This window comes from Lotus japonicus, chromosome 2 (assembly GCF_012489685.1).
Source record: "Lotus japonicus ecotype B-129 chromosome 2, LjGifu_v1.2".
Taxonomy (NCBI): domain Eukaryota; kingdom Viridiplantae; phylum Streptophyta; class Magnoliopsida; order Fabales; family Fabaceae; genus Lotus; species Lotus japonicus.
In genome coordinates this window covers 46,744,134-46,753,580 of record NC_080042.1, presented here as the reverse complement: position 1 = coordinate 46,753,580, position 9,447 = coordinate 46,744,134, and positions in this window count along the sequence as shown.

Here is a 9,447-nt window from a genome sequence, read left to right as displayed (position 1 = left end):
ATATACACCAAGGCAAATGGTTTAGCCATTGCTAGGGTTTTGTCCGTTGGAGTGGCAATCTTGTAATATCAGACTGCTAGGCTGAACGAGGTAGGTGGCGGACAGGCTATGACAGTACGATGTGTACTATGACAGCGACCTGTCCTTTCACCAGCTGACTTATGATCTGGAGTGCTTCAGATGGACATCTGGAGTGCTTCAGATGGACGTTGGTGAAGCTTCTGATCAGAGTCAGACGGAAGATTGGATCCTCTGACCTTGCAACTTCTGCCTATGGGCATGTTCCTCAGAAATTCTGAATGCCAGAGCTAGAATAGCTTGGGTCTTCAGAGCCAACTTCTTGCAGGTCTTCAGAACTTGAGTCTTCTACTTCAGGACCGTTCCTTCTGGAACATCTGGTCTTCAGAACTTCTGACTCCGGTTCTTCAGTACCTCTTGAGAGCTTCTATCTTCAGAACTTCTGAAGGATTTGCCACTGTTCTGAACGAACAAGGTGAGCTTTAGAACTCTCTTTTGGTTACCCTTGGGTCTTCATCTTCTGATGGAATCGGCTTGGCTAGAATCAGAACCTGTTTGTCATAACTAAAAAGGACAAACGTTAGAGTTCCATAATTGTTCATACTCAAAAACCTTAACTGTTATCATCAAAATATAGAGATGCAACTACTGATCAATTCTTGATCTTACATCGAGCTCGGTGTCTTGTGGACTTGTGGACTAGGCGAGACCCCAGGGGCCCTCGCCCAGGGACGCTTATCCAGGGCGATGCGAGCACCAGGAAGTTGGGCCTTCTCCCAAGAAGCCCAGTTAGCCCACTAAGGATAGTTCATGACAATAGGCCCAGCCCCAAGTCTATAAATAGGGGACGGTTACCAATTGTAAGGGACTCTTATCTCATTTGAGAAATAACAAGCTTGAATTTCAGTTACTTTCTCTCTTTAAGCGGTTACGCTCTAAACTCTCTCTAGATTCTCACATCACGATCCTTTCACTCTAGGTACCATACCTCATCTCTATGTTCTTGGATAGAACAATATTTAAATTTAAATTTAAAAATATTTCAAGACAATTTTTTTTGGAACATTCAAATCGAAGGGTGTTGCGTATATGTTTGCTTTGATTTGTCATAATTTTATTTCTAATAAAAATTTAAATTTGCAACTCGGTCATTTATAGTCTAAATAATAATCTGTAGGGTACTGAACTATCTCAATCTCGAAGAGTACTTGAGCAACGCTCATATTTCAAATGGAAAATAGAAAGATGTGATTGGATGTTTGTGTAAAATTCTTTACACTATTTTTGCATATAAAATAAATCCATAGTAAATAAAGAAGAAGTTTTATGCATTGATCGTGTAAATGGGTTTTACATAGTCAGTCAATCATATTTGAGAGAAGTGGCAAAAATAATCCATCATTTTTTCGTTTCATAATTTAATTTTAATTTAAAAATATTTTAAGTATAAAAAGGCATGTGTAAAACTAGTATGTACATATATATTAAATCTTTCACTTATCAAAGTGTTTAGTTACAATACATAGATAATGCACACAATTTCGTCAATTTTCCACGTCATAATTAAATTATAATTTAAAAATATGTAAAATGAAAATGAAGATATGATTAGACACATGTGTAAAATTCTTTAACTGTCGGTGCATATAAGTTAAATTTAAATTAAAATAATGTACAATTTTAAATGATGTGTGGCTTGAAAAATTATTGATTCATAGTGCACAGAAACAAGTCGAATAATAATAATAATAATAATAATAATAATAATAATAATAATAATAATAATAATAATAATAATAATAATAATATTCTTTTAAAATTATTATCCATTGGAGAATAGGAATTAAGATGATGTTGTGTTGGTTTTTTAATCTGTGGGCTTTTCCCTTCACCCATACAGTGGGCACTCACCGCCTCTGTCTTTCTTTTTTAAACATGAGAGTGTAAGAGAAAGAACCATCTGAATCTTTCAAGTGATTTTGGGTTATGGTTCTTTGGATTTTGAGTCTTTCATTCCCTTTGTTTTTTGTTGTTTTGATAATGAAGATGAACGTGGAATTGTGGAGGTTAAAAGGCGATGTGGTTCTCGATTTTTTAGATTTTGAAGATGAAGAACATGATGAAGGTAATGGTTATGGAAGAATGTTTGAAGAAGATGAAGAAGTGGATGAATATTTTTGAAAAAATCTGAAACCTTTAAATCTTCAACGGAATTGGACAGAAAACCAAAAATGCAAACAAAAGTTAACGAGGGGATAAAATTAAAGGTACTGATTTTTTTTTGTTAATGACCAAAATTGCACAATAAATATAAACTGGGGGTCCCAAAGTGATGTTAAACCTTTATAAAAAGATAAGAAGAACATCATTTTAACATTATACCCTAGATTTACCATGACCTCATATATAAATTATATTACCTTACATTGATAAATGGAAATCAAAAGGGACACCATAGTTTCTTGCCTAATTTCAAAATAATCAACCATCATGTTTAAGATGAGTTGTTGCTTGAAATGCAATTTTACAAAGTAGCAATACCTTGTCGTTTAGATCATTAATAAAAGGAATATGAGTTTTTTCTGCATTAATATCTCTCTCGCAATTGGCAGGTCCATCACCAGCAGCATTAGCATCAAAGCTTGCATCCTTAGGATCTTTAACCAAATTACTCATTGAACTCCTTAATGATAAAACAGTCCGGCCATAGTGCAAAGTTGCACATTGTTTGATAGCTTGAGTAGGGTGTGTATTCATTAACTTGATAAGGTCATTTTGGCCTTTCGTCGCTTTATCTATCGCCATCTCCAGGATGAAGGTACAAAGGTCGAGATAATTGTTTGCTGAGGTGATTCTAGAGTCGCTTTTCAAAATTAGCACGCACTTATCATTGTCCTCCTTCACTTCATGGCATATGGTTTCATACAACGTATCACACATTGCAGGCATAAGAGCATGAGAAATGAGAAGCAAGGAGAGAATGAACAACAACGATGCAATAGTTGTGAACTTCATTTTCTTTTTAGGGGTAAGAATCTGACCTCAAAGTTTAATATCGTCTCTCTCTTTCTACCTATATATATAAATATAAATGTATCTATCTATATAAATATGTAAAGAAGACTTGAAAAAATAGCATTAATCACATTAGCAATAAGAGAATTAAACACATTAAGAAAGACTACAAAGTCATAAATTAAAAGAAAAAAAAAGTTATCACCTTTTGAGTTTCTTAAAAAAAAATAATTAGTTAAGAATTAATTAAAAATAGTTAGAATTTTAATTATTAATAATAAATTGATAAAAATATAATTCTTTTTTAAACAAAACAAAGAAATATATTTATATGTAAACAGTATTAAAAAATTAGATTAATTAAGTAAAAATTATATTTATTAATCAAAATCATTAAGAAAAAATATTTAAAAAAATACTTTAATATTTATTATTTACATAATTACATTATAGTAATTTTCATATAATATTAAAAAATATTGTAAATAAACCCGCGCAATGTATATTATATCTAGTATAAAAGTAAAATTGACTTGAAAAGTATTAAATGATATATTTAATATAATAATATATAAATATTATAAAAAAGAGAACATTTCAAAAAAGATAATATATATTAATTTTAATATTAATAAATTTTTAATGATTTTTTAATAATAATAATTAAACCATTGAAAAAAGATATTGACTACTTAATAATAAATATGATAACAAAAAATATAAATATATATATATATATCTTAATATTAAACTATTTAATGAAGATATTGACTAATCATATCTTGAGTTTAAATATTCAAAATATACTTATTAATAATTTTGTTATAACAATTAGTTATGAATATATTTATTTATTTAGTTACAAAAATGGTAGACGGAGAGAAAGAACCTCTAGACTATCGGGCAGGGCGCTAGTGGTATGCTGAGGAAGTTAACAAAGGCTCATTCCTGGGTAAGAGGGTCAAGGGATCTCCCCGAGGAGAATTACCAACTTTTGTTGGCTCACATGGGAGAGTGTAGTGTTAAGCTTTCAATCTCTTCAATTTCAATCAATAGACTTTAAGAAAAAAATACCAATAAAATATTAATTAAAAAAATAACGACTTGAAAAAATGAACAATATATTAACAAAATTATTATAAAATAATCAAATAATACCATGAATCATTAAATATTGAGTAGAAAATATAACATTTTGGACTGGACGAGACCCTTGGGGCCCTCGCCCAGGGATGCTTGCCTCAGGGCGGAGCCGGGGAATTGGGCCTCCCCCGAGAGGCCCAACCGGCCCAGTGAAGACAGGTATGGGCGCCAGGCCCAACCCCTAGCTTATAAATAGGGGCGGTTACCAATTGTAAGTAACTCTTTGCTCATTTGATAAACAAACTTGAAATTCAGTTACACACTCTCTCTCTAGATTCCCTCATTGCAATCCTTTCACTCTAGGTACTATACCTTCTTTCTATGTTCTGGGCTGGAACATTTGGCGCCGTATGTGGTTAACGGTAGATTTCGATTCCCGGATTACGTGGATTGTGATTTTGGTTGAGAGAAGTTCAAAATCCTGTGCAATTTTCTCTGCTTTTCGTGTTTTCAGTTAAATTTCTGATTTGCGGTTGAAATTCGATGGAGACTCCCTGTCGTCGCCGCAGAGAAACGTTGGAGCAGAGGAGTGGTTCACCACCGCGTCGTGTGAGGGAAAGGCCACGCCGTGAGGAGGTTCGCCGCGTGCAACATGAGCAGCCAACTCCTCCTCCGACTCCACCGCTTGTAACACCCCATTTTCCGATTAGTAGAATATTTATTAATTTATTTTAATTATTATTAGATTATATAATGATTTGAATAAATAGGTGATTTTACTATATAATAAGGTGATAATGAGATTTTATTATATACTAAGGTAATTAAGTGATTTTATTAGCTAATTAAGTGACTATGTGATATAGATAAATAAGGTTGTTAGGTTTTGGTGGGAGTAGTTAGGAGTGGAACTCACTAGTGTTACTAGTTTAGGGTTAGGAGTGAAATAAATAGAGAGAGAAATAAAAATGAGGATTAGAAGAGCAGAAGAAGAGAACACGTGAAAGAGAGAAGAAGATGAGCAGAATAAGAAACACGTGAAAAGGGGAGAGGAGAAGAGAAAAAATGGAGAAAACCTAGAGTTGATCTACAAGAGGTAAGGGTTTGAATTCATGTCCTTTGGATTGGTATGATAGTGGATAATGATATAAAGCCTGATTTAGGAAACCTAGGATGCAAGTTTTTCTAAACTGAAGGAGGATAGTTGAATTTATGGTTATGAAATGTGGGTGGAAGAGAGGGGGTAGCGCGTCGCGCGTGAGGCTGCAGAAATTTACAAGCTCTTGAACCCTATTTCGAGCGGTATTATTGATCGAATTTGAAGAAGTAGTCTTCATAAAAGTTGTAGCCCTTTCTGTTATTAAGCTTATGCAGCGGGTTTCACGTCATTCCGACGTCTGTAGCTCGAGTTATATGCGTTTTGGTGAGGATAGATTAAGTTGTCTCGTTTCTCACGCACTACTGTTAGTGTTAGATTTTTCCTGAATTTTGTACTTCGAATTTCGACTTGAAACTTTACAGTGTTTTACAAAAAGTGTATATGGAACCATGATAAAAATATTGGATTTTTCCGAGTGTATTTGAGGTATTTAAAAATTCGCCTAGGTTGTTGTACAGTTTATAATCGTTTTGAATAAAATGAGTCATTTTAGGTGCAAATGTTGTTTTCGAAAAAAGATGTGGTGCGCGCCCGTGGTGATGCGCAAGGCGTGGTGGCGCGACCATGGCGAGGGTTGCGCGCGAGGGAGGTGGCGCATGTAGGTAGTGTTGCGCACGGTAGCGCACGCATTGGAGGATGGTGCAGGGAGATGACGAGTTTTTGGGGAAAATTAGGAAGAATCCATTTTTTGTATAATAGTTGCAGAACCTGTTATATATGAATTATATATAGTTTACATATGTTTTGTAGTTCATTATATGATGTTTATTTCTAAATTGATGTTATGTGTTAAGTTGTTAAGTTACTGTGATTGCAAGTTGTGTGATTGATAACATGTAAGTGTGTGTTTTGTGAAATTGGAGATGATTTGAATTGTTGAGCTGGTGATGAATATGCTAAAATAATTAAGACTTGAAGATGGTTTGAATATGCATATGTTAGTTGAGTTTTGGACAATACACTGCATAGTTGTCAAGCGGCAATGTTTGCTAGTTCTCGTGGAGGCTATTGACTTGTTCCAAAACTGGAGTGGTTTTGAAGCCTAGAGCGAGGGCTTTATTGGTGGTTATCTGTCTGGAGTGGACGCGGTGATACCGCTAAGGATAAAAACTTTAGTACCAAAGGCATTTGCACGAGTCTCACTTGAGTCATATGTGTTAGGGAGATTTTGATGCTAATTAATGATAATTGTGATATTTTTTTGAGATTTGATGTTGTGGTAATTGGAGACAATAATATTTGCTTACTTGATGCTATGAATTATGGAGTATTGTCATAATTGTGAGATTGATTGATTATATTAAATTACATAATTTATTATTTGTTAGTGGAGTGTGAAAAATTTATGTGGAACATAGATAAACTTTTACATAATTTATTATTATGCTTATCCATATGATATGAGTTATCACCCTTTTGTTGGAATGATGTTTTATGCGACATCGCTCAGGTGCCGAGTATAGTGGAGGTTCTCGCAAGGGTTAGTCGGAGGAGCTAGTATTTTATAGGTGGTTTAGTTATGGGAGTCATGCTCTGTTATGTAACACAGGGAAATGTTTAGTTTTGTACCTGGATTTTTAAGAGTTATTTCATGGACTCTTTATTTATTCTTGGATCATGTTTTAGTTTGGAGTTGAAAAATAAATCCGTTGTGCTATGCATAAGATGTTATGACACTAAAGTTGGAAATTTATATATATTTTTGGAGAATGACAGGTGTTTTGATTTTTGGTATTGGAGAATAAGAGTTATTTCATTTGGACTGGGCGAGACCCTAGGGTCCCTCCCCCAGGCGTGCCATCCCAAGGCGACGTGCAAGCCAGGATTTTGGGCCTTCTCCCGGGAGGCCTAACTGGCCCATTAAGGGAAGTTAGGGGTGTCAAGCCCAACCCCCAAATCTATAAATAGGGGACGGTTACCAATTGTAAGGGACTCTTAGCTCATTTGAGAAATAACAAGATTGAAATTCGGTTACTTTCTCTCTCTAAGCGGTTATGCTCTAAACTCTCTCTGTAACGTCCCGATTTCCGTGTGTCACTTAGTAACTCAAAAATTAAACAAAGCGGAAAAGGAAGTATTTTTTTTTTCGTTTTCTTTTTAGAGTAAAAGACATTTTCAGAATAAAGACGCAACCCAAAATGCGATAAACATAAACTAATAAACAATACTATTACAGCCCTGCTATAACCAAAAGTGTCACAATTATTGACAAGCGACAGAAAGTGAGCCCGAAGGCAAAAGAGTACAAGTCCAGAAATCAAGTGAGAAGTTTATAAGTACAGTCCTCAAAAAAGAAAGAGAGTTAGCTCAAAACAGCCTCCTCCAGACTTTCTAATGTCCGACTACTCTCTGTGATCCCCATGACAGGGAACCACACAAAAAGTAATGCGTCGGGGACCTACCCTGCCCCAAATATAGACACGACTAGTCAGAGCTATGACACTAACACCCAACCTTAGTAAGCTCTAAACACCCATGCCATATACTTCCATCCTCGACCCTTATGTGGTCATGCATTTAGTCCGGGTCCTCGCCGAAACTTCAGTAATGGTCATTACGCTCCTGGTCCTCCCCGAGTGACGAATCATCACGAACCATCTGTCGAACGTCTGGCAGCAGGCCGACCGCCCAAACACAGACATACAAACAAAGCCAAGGCGCTAGGGTCAACTTACAGAATACAATAGATATACAACCAACATTTGAAGAATAAGGGGGAATATATATATATATATATATATATATATGTTGTATATATAGATATAAGTTTTGTATTGCCTACCCCAAGGTATATACATAGCATGTTATCGAATCTCTAATACAATTCAATCATCAAAACACATAACGATGTTTATCAACATCAAATCATCAAGATCCCAACAACTATAGTTAGAGTGCATGATATGTCATGCAACGTCAATCCGAAAATGTTCCAGAAGAAATAGGCTGGGCACGATCGAGTCGGTCCTAACACTGGCCTTGTGTCGACCATATCCCTCGGGTGTCACTTACAACCTAGACATAGCCGGATCAGTCCTAACCCTGTGGGTCGACTTTTTCCTCTGTTGTGCCCGACATCAACAGGTCGATCCTAACCGTGCGGTCGATCATATCCCCCGTCGAATGCTCGAGGTCCCCGAAGGCACCTTTCACGAATAAATGCATGAGTGCAATATGGTGAGCCAAACAACGACCGTCCTCACCAGGATACGTGTGTCTAGCTTAGAGTATATTGTCTCTACCGTACCCGAAGGTATACTGTGGTCATTGACCAAAAACTTGCTTAATCAGCAAAAGTGTTAGAGTTTATTGGGTCTACTATACCCTAAGGTAAATGTCGATTCTGCGACAAAAGTCAGATAAATATAAAAAGAGTGCAATCACCCTTGATGACTTCTTGAGTCATCTAACTCATCAAATGGTGATCAGTGCCGCTTTCGACGCTGTGAAGTGCAGGATGTTTCCAGCTACGTTCAAAGGCACAGCCATGGCGTGGTTTACCACACTACCCCGAGGATCCATCACTAATTTCCGTGACTTCTCATCAAAATTCCTTGTCTAGTTTTCCGCCAGTAAAACCAAGCAAGTGATAATTGAGGATCTCTACAACGTCCGCCAATCCGAGGGCGAGACTCTAAAGTAGTACGTAAAACGATTCAGCGCGGCATCAATAAAAATTGAGGAGTCAGAGTCGCACGCCTGTGCGCGTGCCTTCAAGAACGGGTTGCAGCCGGGGAAGCTGAATATCAAGTCGAGCCGCAAGCCGGCTCGGTCCATGGCGGAGATCCGGACGCGAGCAAACACCTACTGTTGGAACATGTTGCCATGCATTTTGTCAAAACAACCGATTGTCGAAGCAGATGCCGTGGCATCTGACCTCGTGAAGCTAGGGCATCAGTCCTCAGCTTGTGTTTATGTTGTGGGCCCTCTGAAGATTTACTGAAGATATGTTTTTGAGTTACTTGAGGAGCAAGTAGCTATCCAGAAGGGTTTTAATTGTGGGGTTGTTATTTGTTGAAACAATCTTTGCTAAAAGATTGGTTTCTATCGTTAATTGTGCAATAAGAAACCGAATCTATCAAGATTGTGTTTTTGAATTGCTGTTACTGATATCTGTTTCTTCAGCCCGTGCCAACCCTAAAGCCCATGCTACCGCTGCTGAAGTCTATAAA